Source organism: Castor canadensis, chromosome 15, assembly GCF_047511655.1.
Source record: "Castor canadensis chromosome 15, mCasCan1.hap1v2, whole genome shotgun sequence".
NCBI classification, from domain to species: domain Eukaryota; kingdom Metazoa; phylum Chordata; class Mammalia; order Rodentia; family Castoridae; genus Castor; species Castor canadensis.
The window spans coordinates 98,502,682-98,517,622 of NC_133400.1; the positions used below are offsets into that span (position 1 = coordinate 98,502,682).

Sequence of the window (14,941 nt, forward strand, 5' to 3'; positions counted from 1 at the left end):
CCACCTGTCCTGTATGTGCATAACTGTTACAAGCAGATCTCCATCTGGTACATTTTAAAAACTCACACAGGTCTTCAGCTCCCTCATAAATGTCTGTCACTTGGAAAAAGATGCAGATAGCCTTCATTTCTTATTACCTTTATTTTTATTATTTCTTTTGTTCTAAGATGCTCTATTTTAACTTTTCCTACCTTTAAATGAAGTCGAGGCAGCAGTCTCAAGATCAACCACTCATTTTAAAGAAAAGAACGTTTGTTGTGTGCACATTGGGCCCCGCCCCAATGTGTACACATGCCAGGCAAAACATGCCAGGCTCTGTTTTGCGCTGAGGCTACAGTGTTGCACAAACCTAGCTGTTTCCCACTCTCCTGGAGTTTTCAGGCTGGTGAGAAGCAACCCTAAGTGCTACAGGTAGCACACGAATACAAACCAGAGCCGCGGGGAGTCCAGTCAGGCTTCTGACCAAGAGAATATCTCAGGAAGAACTCATTGTAGGTGGAGGTAACCTAGAGAGGCTCTTCCACTGAGCTATATCCCCAGCTCTTAGGTTTATGAGACAAGGTCTTGCTATGTAGCCTAGGCTGGTCTTGAACTGATGGTCTTCCTGCCTCCACCTCCTGAGTGCTGGAACTACAGGCATGCACCACAATGACTAGCTATAGAAAAATCTTGGTTTAGGCTATGGGTACATGTGCAGAGATCAGGATGGGAACATCAGCAGACTCAGGCCAGGTCCTGGGAAAGGCTGCAGAGTGCTAGTAACAGTGACAGCAGGCCTAGGGCCAGGAGCTGCTGCCACCCTGCCTTGCATCTGCAGCATTCACAGCTTCTCATTCTGTCCCCAGGAGAACCCAGCAGCAGGGTTTTATCTGTGTTAGCTGCCAACCAAATGTCCCCTCTGCCTGCCAGTCTGTGCCACTGTCCGTCCATGATGGTGGGGAAGAGAGGGTGAAAAGAGACCCAGCATCTTGGCGCCCATTCCTGGCCATGGGTTTCTCGCTACTTTAGATAACACTGGGCAAGTGAGAGGAAGGGAGGAAATGCCACCAGTGAGCATTTGTTTAATCAGCAATATTGAAGAGAGGTTCCCTGGAGATTGAAACTACGAGAGCTCTGGATCCATGTCAGGCTCCTCCTTTCGTTATTGAGTACCCTTCAACTGCCCCCAGTTTGTCTCCATGTGTTCCCAAACTGCCAACACATGTTGGACAGCTGTATGATTTCCCCAGTGGTTGCTAACCAGGGCCACACTCCATTTAGTATGAAGCCAGAGCACTCTGAATTCTACAAAGCGTAACACTGTCCCCTAGAAAGACTCACTGAAAATCATTAGTGTGGGAGGGCAGGCAGGGGAACACGGCGGCCTGAACAATTCAACATGGAGGACGCAGAGGGCATCTCAGGTTCAGGGCAAACCCGTATTTGGGAGAATGAGAATACAACATTGTAGCACGCTGGTTATCAACTTTCCCCTCGGCTGTGTCTTCTTTAATCTCCACAGTAAATCAGCTGTAGTTGCAAACGTACACTCAGGTGTACACTGAGCTGGAAAAGAAGTGCCATCAACTGTATATGACATGAACAGAAAAATACATCCTGCCGCCTTGGGGACACTGGGTTGCAGTCCAGCTCTTGGAGAGAGATTAAATAATGCAATGTGTAATTGAGGCCAAAATGACTAAGACCACTTGAGACTGGGGTACAATATTCCTGCTTCAGTGCCTCACACATTTCTTCTTCATAAACAAAGTTGAGAGATGGCTTTGTTAAAAGATAGTTCTGGGCAGAACAGGTTCTGCCTGGAAGCAAGGGGGCAGGGGAGGGAGAGGAAGGGAGCAGGGGACAGAAGGGAGAAATGGCCCAAACGATGTATACACACATGAATAAATGAATAAAAAAAGAGAGTTACAAAGTCTATGGGGCACTTAGATCAGGCTGTGTATACCAAAGATCTCACTAAAAATTGAGTCTAATCACGATTAAAAAAAAAAAGGTGGATCCCCTTAATCAAATTTCAAGAAACTAAAGGAGAAGGACGAACAGGAAGATTAAAAAGATTTGATGGCCTTTAGTTTGAAAAGGAAATAAAAATTATGAAACTAAATGATAAAATTTAACAACATTTAGATTAAAACTGCAATGATCAATTTTAGAGTAAACAATAAGTTAAAAATTCCTTGGTTTGGGAGTGTACCACTGCAAAAAAAAAAAAATGTTTTTGATAGTAAGACATGAGATTTTCCCCAGGTTCTCTCTTAGCCTTGATTTCAAATCATTTTCTCTTATAGGTCCTAACTGGTGACCCTTGCTTCTCGCTCTTCTTATTTTGATTCTCATTTGACAGTGATTCTATAGTCCTCTATTAGTACTTTCGGTGACTTCAAGAAAGTACATCTTGTGTGATATTTGCATTTACACTTTGAAATGGATTGCATTGTATTTTTATCCTATTTTCCAGTTACTGATGCTTTAAACTGTGGGAAATATAGCGCTAGTATTTGGCACAGAGGAAGCTGTGCTGTTTGTTGACTAATTTTGTAAGTGGCTGTTTTTTATTATATATTTGTATGTACTTGTATTTTACTTCCCTGGGTAATCTTACATAAATCCAGAAACTTGATTATGAAAACTCAGAAGGCTACTCTGATCTCTGAATAATCAAGAATGGCCTGGCTTTCCAAACATCCTCGAAATGACTAGATTTTTATTTGAAGGAAATACAGTCCATGAGGCAAATGGTATTATTCCACTCTTAGAATCTTGTTCCGTATTCTTAAGGCACAATAATAAACTTTGGAAATATATGCCACATCTTTAGCAAGATAGTTAACTCAAAATTTAACTAAAAACTGCGAAGTAGAAAAATAATTGCTTCTGTGTTGTTTAAGTATGACTAGTCATTTGTCAACACATAAAAGGTTCTCTCTTTTTTCTATTTTTTTCCCAATAAAATTGGCAAAAATTGGGCCTGGGAATTAGCTCAGTGGAAGAGCACTTGCCTACTATGCAGGAGGCCCTAAGTTTGATTCCTAGCACTGCAGAAATCAATCAGTCAATTAAATAAATAAAAATTATTAATGTGTATATGTAGGCTAAAACAATTATTAATTAGGAAAGTTTTTAATGCAGTTGTAATTTTTTGATTGTACGAGGCCAGAATACTATCCTACAATATGCTCCTTTTGGTATAAGGATTTTTAACTGAAGGCAGACAAGAAGAGCAGGTAAGAGGAGAAAAGCTCTCTGCCCTCCTCATCTGCCCTAAATAGCAGGATACAAATTCACAAAAAGACAAAGGTGTCCCTCCTCCCTGCTACCAAAAAAGTACAAATGTTGACCACTAGAGGCAATTTTATTTCTTTTATTTTTTATCTGTTTGACACAAGGTCTCACTATGTAGAGACAAGGTTTCTAATTTACTGTGTAGCCCATGTTGGCCTCAAACTCAACAATCGTCTCTCCTCAGCCTCCTAAGTTCTTCTAGGCATGTGCCACCTGGACCTAAAAATCAATTTGAATCCCTTTCAGTATCAAATGGCCCAAAGGAACCTGCATGACACCCTTTACTAACTAGCTTTTATCTACCATTCATTTGCCTTCCCACAATTTGCCACCCCTCGAGGCACAGAAGTCTTGTTCTTTGACTTATTACTTCTCTAAAAATTCTCATTGTTGAAGATGCTATCTAAGCCTGAATTCTAAGTTATCTCTGAGAATTACTCGTTTCCTGGATATCTGTCATCTAGCTTGCAAGAGTTCATAGTAACTAAGAACCCAGAAGAGTACAGGCAAAATTATTTTTTCTTCCTTTGTCATGTAGTGTTAAGGTACATATTTACAGTCAGAAAAATATAACAGTAGCAAATTTGCTGCTAGGAAATAGGTTTCTGACATATCATTATTTTCAAATAATATCTTCACCTAGTATTTCTAGAAATTGCCTTTTTAAGGTATGTATTGATTCATTTTCTAAAGTTTCTCTTAAAGCAATAAATTAAGATGATAAAAATGCAAAAAGAATTTAAGTCTATCCAATGCTTTCCAATCCAATAATAAAGAATAGGCAATCTGGCAAAATTCTGTTTGCAATATTTACTGTTGAGGTACGAAAAGTCATTATAATGATTTATATTTAAAAGATTTGCTTTTGGAAGAAACTACTTTGTGATTGATTAGATTAGAACTCATGGTGCTGTTGGCTGATAGGAAATTACTAAATGAAAAGGGACAGATAAACTTCCTTTAAGCTATCTTTAGTGCTTCTGTATTCCAATATTCGATCCATATCATGCTATTTTGGAAACACCCAGTTTTTGGTTATTTTCTTTTAGAATTCTGAGGACCTTCTCATTTGTTTTGAGTGCTGGTGTACACTTCTGACAATTAACTTTGTTGATTCCACTTTTCCCTCTCCTGTGGGAAAACACAAACGTGTTTTAGCAGTATCAGAAGTGGTCCATCAATTTGCCTAAGAAAGTGGCTGAAGGATTTTTTTTCTGACATTGGCTTATGATAGAGACAAAAAATCCAATGTCTTATCTGCACTGTTCTTCTACTTTCCAACTAATGAGCAACAAAGAAGTATCACTAGATAAGGTTAGGTGAAGGGAAATAATACATAAAGCAATGTCATAAAATGAGTATCAATTATTGTTAGTCTTGCTTTCAATTAAAGTCCTCAATAAACTCAATTCCACAGTAAGTTTAGTTCATGCATATCAAAATTTAGTAAGTTCCTAGAAATTTAGCAATACATAAAAATGACTAAATGATTTAAAAATTCCCAAGGGGTTTTTAAAAATTATATATGACCATGAGAGAAGTGCATGAAAAAAATTATGAAAGTGCTAGACCGTGGTAAATGCTATTTCTTTCCTCCAAACAACCTGTATAGAAACTGCTAACATCATCTGTCATTTTACTCTGCCTCTCTGAAGATCTAAAATTCATGACAGTGTAAACAGCAGGCATCACATTATGGTAGAATGAATCCTGAACAGAGGGCATTGATGCTGGGGTTCTAAATGGGGCTCCCACTCACTAGAGAATCACAAAACTCATAAACTGAAGTTTCTTTTGCCCCTTCTCATCTGCTTTGCTCCAAGTTAATTTGTTTGCTTAAGTCAGACAAATTGCAACCTGGTACTTTCTACATCATTCTTTCACTTGTACCTGATTCTGTCAATACTAGTTTCTCAGGAATGGAACTTGAGAAAAGTGTTGAAAATATTGAGTCATCATAGAACATGCTGAACTCAAAACTCCTTCACCATAGCAGTTAATATCACGGTATGTTATAGAGAGATTGTGATATTCTTAATAAATTCTGACTTTCCAAGTAATGTTTCTTTTTTAGGTTGACAAAAGGAATGGGAAACTGGCAGATCAAGCACAAGTTTCTTGGTTTTAATGGATCTGATTAATTGGATTAAGAAAAATTGAGTTCCATCTAGGTAAATCTATTTGTAATTTTATTCTAAATTATGTATCATACATGCTAGTGCTATAGAAACCAATCACTTTGTAATTAGGAGCATAAAATTATTTTAGCATAATTAGTACTATTTTCCCCAACAAGTGCAAATTTTTGAATAGCAATGTCAGGCTGAGTATAAAGAAATCCTATCACAGGCTTGAAGGCATGGCTCCAGTGGTAGAGCACTTGCCTAGCAAGCTCAAGGTCATGAGTTCAATTCCCAATGCCATCAACAAAACAAAACAAAGACAAAAAGCAGAAGTCCCATCATATATTAAAGGCAACATTTTGGCTTTAAAAATACAAATACCATTTAAAAGGTAAAGAGATTTTTAAAATTAAAGTAACATATTAGCATCATATTTTAGGATACCTTTGGGTTACTGGATCGGCATCATTTTGTGTCCAACAAAACAAAACAAAAAACAAACCAGAAAAAACCCTCTCTCACTGTGTACCAAATTCTCAGCTTCTGCAGATGCCTTAGTGAGGTACTCTTTTTCTGGATATGAAATATTAATTCAACTGGTAGTTTCTTCTGTGTTCAAAATAAGTGCTTTAGAGGCTGGTCATCATGGGGCACAACTGTAATCCAAGCTACTTGGGAGGTGAGAGGATCAAAATTGGGGGCCATCTGGAAAAAAGTGTGAGATTCTATATGAAAAACTGAAACTGAACCGAAAAGACCCGGAGTGTGGCTCAAGTGGTAAAGCTCCTGCTAAGAAGTGCAAAACCCTGAGTTTAAGCCCCAGTATTGCCAAAGAAAACTAAAAATAAAAGCAAAATCAAGGCTGCCATGATTTTTAAAGGCAAAAATTTCTTGTGAAGGGACATTTCAGTATTGGATCTTAACTAATCAGTTATTAGAAAAATGTATTAACTCTGTGCTGTCTCCAAAAATAATAGTCCAAGAAAGTGCACATATGTGTGTATATATATATATATATATATATATATATATATGTGGCTTTCTTTGTCTAGTTAGTGGGCTGTTCTTCCAGAATTTATGCACCGCTACTTCTCTTTATCCATTTATATGCTTTTATGTTCCATAAATTATTTTAGGAAGAAAATGTTGATAACAGTCATAATACGGACATTTTGTTGAGACCAAAAACAATGGCAATCACTAATGTAGACCATCTCTAGAGTCTACAATATTTCCATGTTGGAAGTTTAGATTGCTGTTAATTATTTTTTCCCCTTGTTTTTTAAGGCAAAACTCTATCACAAAAATAAGTAAATAAACAAAAATAAAAATAAAAGATCATTCTGTGGAAAAGTTTGACTCATTCCCAAAGTGTGTTAAGCTGATCTTACCAAAATTTCTCAAGGCTGGTAAATAAGCCATTCTTTCATTCTCAAGTTTTAATTTTGTTCAAATAGTTTTTAAAGTCTTTGGAATCCAGTTTCAAGAATTTTTTTTAAAAAGAGTGTTTTCCATAATTTTCATAGTGGTTGAAAGACCTGAATACTAATGACGAATTAGACAAGTTCATTTTGTAGCTTCCATACATAAATTTCTCAACCAAGTAAAAGCTACTCATGCGTGCTGCTACTTGCATAAGAACTAGACATCTATTTTATTTTCCAGTGCCTATAGCCTCACTTGAGGCTGAAAGAGCAGGTGTGTTCCAGGCACACACACCTGTCCATATGCGTGCAGGCACAGGGCTCCATCCTGGTGTCACTTAGTAGCTGCCCGTCCTTTCCTGCTGCTTGTGTTCAATGGGTGCACTCCCTGCTACTGTGTTTCCTGCATTTTAAATCTCTTTGAGCTCTATTGTTAATTCAATGAGTGTTGGGAAGTCTTTCTCCCATGAACAATATGTGATTTTTCAAGAGCAACCAGAAAATCATCAGAGCTGACACTCGTATTTGACAACTGTTTTAGTAAAAAACAAACTATGTTTACAAGAGAGTGAAAAAAAAAATATGTGTGATTCTCCATGTGATTCCAAAAGAGAAAATTTCAAAATGTTTTAAGCAATTTACAGAATCATGGGAATAGGGCAGTTAGGTTCACACTAAACTAAGGAAGGGATGGATGGACGGACAGTATGTCTTGCTGTATTCTTGATAGCTATTAAGAATATTTGCCAACCCAAAATGAAGTGCCTTCCATTTTTACATAACATCTCTAGAAACCATGGAGTCCACACATCCCTCCCCCCGCACACACACTTCTTTGCCAAGAAACTCCTTTCTCTCCTCCTTTTTCATCCTCTATTTTAGTAGATCACACTTCTTTCATACCTATCTCGGGATAATTTTTAGGCCAATTATTAAAATATGAGTAAAAAATGGCAGAGCTGTGTACAGAGAGTACAATAGCTCCTTTTAGATCTACTGCAAAATTCTTACTTAGAGCCCTGTTCAAGACCCAGAGTTTAGTTATCACAAATTGTACCAAAAGAAACCAGTCTTTCAGTCTTGTAATCCTTATATTTTCTCTGTGCAGTAAATCACTCTGTATCATACAGCATTTTGCAGTTTTTAATTATCCCTCTGCTATACTCAGGATGCTGAATGTCCCCTAAAGGTGTATGAGTTAAACCATTGGTCCCTGGAGTGGTGCTACCGGGAGGTGGTGGGGCCTTCACTGGAGAGACAGAGCCTTGTGGCACAGAAGACCATAGAGAAGATTGCTGCCCAGAGAGGTCCAGCTCCTCCTGGGTCCCCCGGAGACTCTGACTGAATACTGAACTAGGTATGTGTGTGAACACCTGCACCCCGTGTCAGGACACTAGCTGTGATGACCTGTCTAGCAGAGCTGAATGGACAGGTAATGACTGGGAAAATGAAATCGGGAAGTGTCTGCACGCTTCAATCAACAGGTGTTGATTTCCCTTAGAATGGAGTAACTGGGACTGAGATTGGGGTTTGGGATAGTAAGAAACCAAGGATTCTCCTTCATTCAGTCAGTATGGGAAGGGGTGCAGGCAGAAATGGATTTGGGGGTGAATGTAGAATACACCTTTGAACTTGTTAAGTTTTCAGTGCAACACCTATACATTTTTCTTACTTAAAAAAATCTTTGTGCTGTGGACATTTTTCTGGCGCAGTTGCTTTGCCTTAGATTAATTTAGGGGCCTAAATGGGCTCTTGGGAGCTATGAAAAAATCGATGTGAGATGCTTGCAGGCCATGTGGGTCTTTCTGGCCTCTGCATTTGCGTTCTACCAGAGTCTCAGTCTCCATGAAGGGGCACATTTGTCTAGGGTAAGTGTCAAATCCACGGGACCAGAGACAGAAGAGGCCAGTGGCCCTGTGGCATTTGTGGATGGAGAGGAGGCCCAGATTTTCAAGAAATCTTCGTCTTCAGTCGATTACACGATACTGTCTGCAAAGGGAAACGCTGTCGGCCTCCTCTTTGCAAATCTTGCTCGCGCTGCGGAAACTCTTGCTGTCGCTCCCCATCCCGAGGCTTTGCGGCATCACACGCAGGAGCTGGGCGATGGATGGCGCTAGGGCTGTGCTTCCTCAGGGAAGGCGGCTGTGGCAGGTCGTGGTTTAAGACGTGTGTCATTGGGGACGTGGCCCAAGTGGTGGCGCACCTGCCTAGCAAGAGCGAGGCCCTGAGTTCAAACCCCAGTGCTGCCCCAGAAAAATAATAAAAAGAAAGAGCAGAAACAAAACGTGTGTCACAAAACACAGTTCCCAAAAGGGTGCGGCCTGGAGAGCACGGCCACCACCTCGGCGCTGGGAGTCGCAAGGGTCCCGCGCGGACGTGGATGTGGAACCGCGTCCGCGCGGGGGCGGCGGGGAGGGGGGGCCCGTTGCTTAGCGACGCGGGCGCGAGGTCCCCGCGCCTTTGCAGCTGTCCAGCAGCCGCGCGATGGCCGCCCCGCCCCCGCCCTCGGTGCGAGGCTCGCCGGGTGTCCCCAGGGAAGGTCGCTGTCCCGGACCACCCCGCTCCGTCCTCTCCCCTCCCCCGGCCTCTGTCCTCGCCCGAGACCCCCGGCCGCGGCCCCGGGCTGCGCGCGCTCCGGGAGGGCGGGGCTCGGGGCTGGGCGCGGCGCGCGCGGGGCCGGGTGCGGGAGCCCCGGTGACGCACCAGTGACGTGGCCGGCGGCGGGCGGGATTTCCCGGCCCCTCCCGGCCGTGGGGCGAGACCTGCCGCCGAGTGGGCGCGGCCAGCGCGGAGCGCAGGGGACGAGGGTGGGGGGGGGCGGTGGTCAGCGCCCTCACTCCGCGGGCCTGGCGCGGACCGAGAGCTCTGCCGCGGGCTCCGAGCGCACAGGGCGGTGACGCTGGGCCGCCGGGCCCCTTCCCAAGCTGCGGGCCGGTGACGCGGCCGGAGACCCCGCGAGGGGCGGGCGGTGCGGGGCGCGTCCCCACCAGAGCCCACCGGGCCGCCCCCCGCGTGCGCCGCGCCGCACCGCAGAGCAGCCGCGCGTGAGTGGCGCCCTCGGCTGCGCGCCCGCTGCGGTAAGTGACGGCCCCCGACCCCCGGCGACCCCCGGACCCCCGCGTCGGTTCGCGAGGCGGGGAAGCCTCCGGCCCTCGCCCGCCCCGCGGAGCCAGAAGCAAGGGAAACGGGCGGGAAAGTCCCCGAACTGGAGAAGCGGTTCCGGCGCCCGCGTCGCCCTGAGGCTGCCACAGCCGCGGCACGCGACACAAAGACCTGTGGTTCCTTCCTGGGCGCTCGGCGGGGCACGATCGCCCCCGCGGCCACCCCGCAGCCGGACGCTCCGCCGAGCCTGGGCAGCCGGGGCGCGGGGCCGCACGGCGGGCTCGGGTCCCCACAGGGGTCGCGGCGGCCGGAGGTGGGGGGGCGCTCCCCGGGGACCTCATCTGCCTACGAGGGTCGTGGAGTCATCAAATTACCGATCTCTCGACAGGGGCGTCCCCGGTGCAGAGGACCTTAGGGGAAGGAGATGGAGTGGCCATTGGGTCATTTTGCTTACGGCAAAGCCCCCTGGTCATTCCCCGACGCCTGGGCACCTGCCTGGGTTCGGGACAGGTGGAGACTGCAGACCTCCGACGAGCTTGTCCCCTCCCCTCCCGTCCTTCATGGCGTCTGTCCCCGAGGCTGGTGCTGAAATGCGCTGCGCTCCGAGCGGGCGCCCCGCAGCGCCGGGGAGCTTTGGTCTTAATTTTTGAACCGCGTCGGAAATGGAGCAGAGGTGTGGCCGGGGGAGATTCGTTTCGACGGATCGGCTGGCTTTCGTGTGTTTTGAGCTAAGATGTTAGGAGACCCCGAAACGTGAAAGTTTGATCAAGTGACAAAGTGGATCCCCGTCCCCGTCCCCCCTCCATCGCCTCCCGCGTCTGTAAAGCGGGCACCGGGCGGCGGCCTTCCCGGGTGCCCTTAGGACGAGTGCGCCCTGTCGTCGCCCCATGGCCGGGCGTGATGGCTCCCGGGGAACGGGGACGGTGCGGGGAGGCGCCTGGCTGCTCCATTCCGGGCCGACTCCTTTTCTTGATGTTCGCCTGCAGCGGAAGGGAGGCAGCCGCCATCTGATCTGGCCCTGCTCCCTGCGAGAGGCGACCGTGGGAAAAGTGGGGATAGGCAGAAAGCCTCGTTCAGCCCTGGGAAGCAAGGGCAGTGCTGGAGGTGGCTCTGTGCTCGGTGTGAGAGATGGCCGTGGCCCTGCACAGACAGATGGGCTGCTTTGCCCAGGTTAGACCGGGGCCTTCCTGCTGCCCCTCCACCAACCTTGGCTCCTGTCCTTACCCTCATCATCCTGAAATTGCCCTGAGGAAGCTGTGAAGAAGTCGGGGGCCTAGGGAGCGCCATGATTGGCGGGGCACTTGCCTCTCCATTCCTCATGGGACTCAGCTGAGCAAAATAGAACCTCTCCCTTGCTCATTTGAGTTTTTAGGATGAGAGTCCCCCAAGCCCCAGAATTTCAGGGCGTTGTTGGAAATGGTGGAACATTGGGTGGGAGCATTGTTCCTGGTCCCAGGGAAGCAAGTGCTGGTGACTGATTTGGGAGCCCAGGTCACCTGGACTGGCAGTGACTGCACTGTCCTCCTCCCCCCTCACTACAGAACCGGCACCTTCCGGGAAGATCACCAAATGGCAGACAAGTCTGACAGTCATTCTCATTTTCTTATTTATTTGTTGCTACGTCTCACTGTCCCATTTTTCTTAATTCATCTCACTTTTGCTCTGCTTAAAGAGGGGAGGATATCATAATATGTGTCAGAAATGGCCCTTTTCTTCATGGAATTTTCAAACTATATCTTTACAATGTTGCCTGATTTTTGTTCTCGGAACACTTTTGAGAGCAGGGCCTACTATCTAATCTTTCTGATCTTTTTTTTTACTTGGCTTTTTTTTGGGGGGAGGGGTCAGTACCGGGCTTTTGAACTCAGGACCTCATGCTTGCTAGGCAGGCACTCTACTACCAGAACGACGCTACCAGCTTGTGTTGGGTATTTTTTGAGATAGGGTCTCAGGAACTATTTGCCTGGGCTGGCTCCAAACTGCGATCCTCCTGGTCTCTAACTCCTGAGCGGCTAGGATTACAGGAGTGAGCCACCGGTGCCTGGCTTACTTAGCATTTTTATTCCCTCTAGACATACTCAGGCATTGAGATTATTACTCAAGTATGGAGATTATTTCAGTTTTCTTATACTAGAAACTGAAATTTAACTTTTTTTTTTGGCAGTATTGGGTTTTGAACTCAGGGCTTTGCACTTGCTAGGCAAGTGCTCTACCACTTGAGCCACGGCTCCAATCTTGAAACTTAACTTCTTAAATCCTACAAAAGTGTCCCATTAATGCTGGCTAGCAAGGACATTTTCATTGAAAGCCAGAGAGGCTGAGTATCTATCAGAAGAGGAAGCGAGGGAGGAGGCAGAGGCCACTGCTACTAGAAAGCCCTACGTAACTGTTAAGAATAAGCCGCAGCCTCTAAATAAATGATCAGAAGTGAGAACACAAAGGAAATTTCCCATAGGGAAAGAAAGAGAGGCAAGAGAAGCTGCTAAACGGAAAAAATAGTGCAGAAAAAGGGATACTTAAAGAGACCCATGCCCTGAGATTCTGGGACCAGGCTGAGAGGGGCAGACAGGTGGGAGCCCAGGCAGGGCGGGGAGGGGGGGGTGTCCACTGTTGCCAGGCAGGGGCTGGGTGTGACAAAGCCCCTGAAAGGTTTGGGCTTTGCAAAGCAGCCACAGTGAGTGCCCATGTCTGATTTGTCCCAGAGTGTTCTGGCAGGGTGTTTGGTAGGTGGTGGGGACTTTGTTTAACTAATGAAAGAAAGTATACAAGTGACAAGGGAACAGAGTGAACAGCTGGGTAGAGACCCACCCCAGGAAGGGACATGGCTCTTCCCCAAGGCGAGGAAAGCCATTCCTCTCTGGGGGCTGGGCCGGCTGTCCCTAGTGAGATATGTACTGAGGCTGTGAAGGGTCCCCAGAGATAGAAGAAATGCTCAAGTGTCCTGGAGCTGAGGACTGCTCCTCCCCCACGCACAGCACACGTGCGCACAGTGGGGGCAGCAGGCTGCAGGCCTTTAGCTGGCAATAGCTCCCCTTTTGTGCCCCTCATTCTCCCTGTGGTTCCTTCTGCTGCTAGAATCTAAGGCACAGCTGTGAGCCCTCTTCTTCCTCCCCTCCCCAAGGTCACGGCCAAGGCAACAGAAGCAGGGCAACAGGAGCAGGCAAAAGGGAGTCATGCTGAACTCCTGGAAAGGGTCATATTCAAGCACCTCTCCAGTTGCTCTGAAAGGTGTTGACGTGAAAAACAGACGCTCACATAACCCCGCACCCAGGCTCAGCCTCGCTGCGGCTTGTGTTCTGTCACACCGACGTGCAAAATGGAGAGCTCTACCAACACGGCGGCCAGTGGGGATGTCCAGGATAGAGGCAGGCTGAGAAGACGGAGGAACATGCAGGAAATGTGGATGGGGAGAAGCAGAGCGAGGGAGGGAGGTTGCAAGGTTGACAGTGGGTTCTTCATGGTGGCCCAGAGCTCTGAGGCTCACCGCCCAGGCACTGTTGGAAAGGTGAGGACAGAGCTGGCAGATGAGTGGTGGCAGGGACTCTGCCTTCCCGAGGGCCAGGCTGCTGGAGGCTGGGGACAGAGGTCTGGCAGCAGCAACACAGGCTGGGCAGTAGCATTGGGTGGCCCCTGTATCTCCCACACAGCCTCATCCGCCCTGCATGGGCCACATGCTCCCCAGAGGGACTGTTGCAACCCTGGGAGAAAGCTGTGAGCCCCCATGTCCCTGGGGGCTCTGGTAGCTCAGGGCCCTCACCCGCTGAGTGTCAGCACCCTCTTCTTACCTGTGGGCACACCCGATGTGGTCTGCCTCCCCCCTGCCATTCCCTATCTGTTTGGCAGTCCAGGTGTGCCCCAGAGCCACTGTCTTCTGCAGTGTATTTCCAGTCTCACTTGAGAGTTATCTGTTCCTCTCTGGACTGCACCCTGGGCACACCATGAGCTAAAGTTTCCAGCAGGACCTTGCAGTGGTCCACGGCCTGTGGCAAGCTGCATGGGCATGCAAGTTGGACCATTTGGTTTGAGGGTGAGGTTCCGTTCAGCAGTCTTGGGAAATTTCTCTCCTCTGTGCCCAGCTAGCTTCGTTCCCAACCCTGGGCTGCACCTGTCTTCAGGTGTTTGTTCACTGCCCAACCCCTGGGGGACTGTGGGAAGGGGTGGGCTGCAGCCTGGTTGGGAAACCAGCCCCTGCCATGGTTGGAGGTATGCTTGGTGGTGCGTAAGAGTCCTAAGGATGGAGAGACGGATTTGTAACCACGCACAGCAGTGGTGGGTGTGGTGTGGCCAAGAAAGGGCGATGATGGATTGAGTAGAGAATCCCAAAGCCTTGGAGGCCAGAAGAAATGTCCTTGGAGTTATTTCTGGAACAGGGTGAGGGGGATCCACAGATTGGCCATTCTCAGTGTCACACACCTTCCTCCCTCTTCTGCTGAATGTTGTCTGATGGGCACAGAGCTATGGCATCCTCTGCTGACCTGGACCTCTGAGAGCCCCATCCCCACCAGTCAACCCAGTTGTGGATGACTGCACCTGTCAGCCTCGAGCAGTCTGGTATTTCACCACCGTTCCCCTCTTCTTGGTTGCTCTTGCTGCGTTGTGTCTTCTGTGGCCTGGCCCTTTCAGGATGATCCTTTCACTTGAGCCCCAACCACGCTGCCTCTGCTGGTCCCTGCCTTCACTGGGTGTGCAATGCTCACTGACAGGCCACATTCCTCTGACCAGCCCCATCTCTTTCCAGACCTCTCCTATTGCAGTAAACAATGCCTGAAAGAAGTTTTATTAAGCAGAATTTTCTTTGTCAGGGAATTTGAAACCCAAAGTTCCTTCCTGTCCTCACCGTGGATCTTCCTGAGTTTGACAGCCTAAGCATTACGTCTTCAAACCTCATTTGTCTCAATTGCTGGACACTGTAGAAGAACTTTTCAATACAGACACATTGCTGAAAGCTTCAGTAGTGTTCCTAGACCACACGTTCATAAAATGTTCATAGGATAATCATTGACTGCACCT

General features: G+C 47.0%; 1 protein-coding gene across 2 annotated transcripts in view; it reads left to right on the forward strand.

Moving 5' to 3' along the window:
• Nucleotides 1-9,628: 9,628 nt before the first annotated feature.
• Gng4 (G protein subunit gamma 4) overlaps nt 9,629-14,941 on the forward strand; it is a 41,526-nt gene continuing 36,213 nt past the window's right edge. Inside the window, exon 1 of one of the 2 annotated variants that reach the window (XM_074056829.1) lies at nt 9,629-9,906. The gene's annotated coding sequence lies outside the window, so the exon portion shown is untranslated. The remainder of the gene's footprint in view (nt 9,907-14,941) is intronic. The other variant, XM_020173345.2, reaches the window with a different exon arrangement.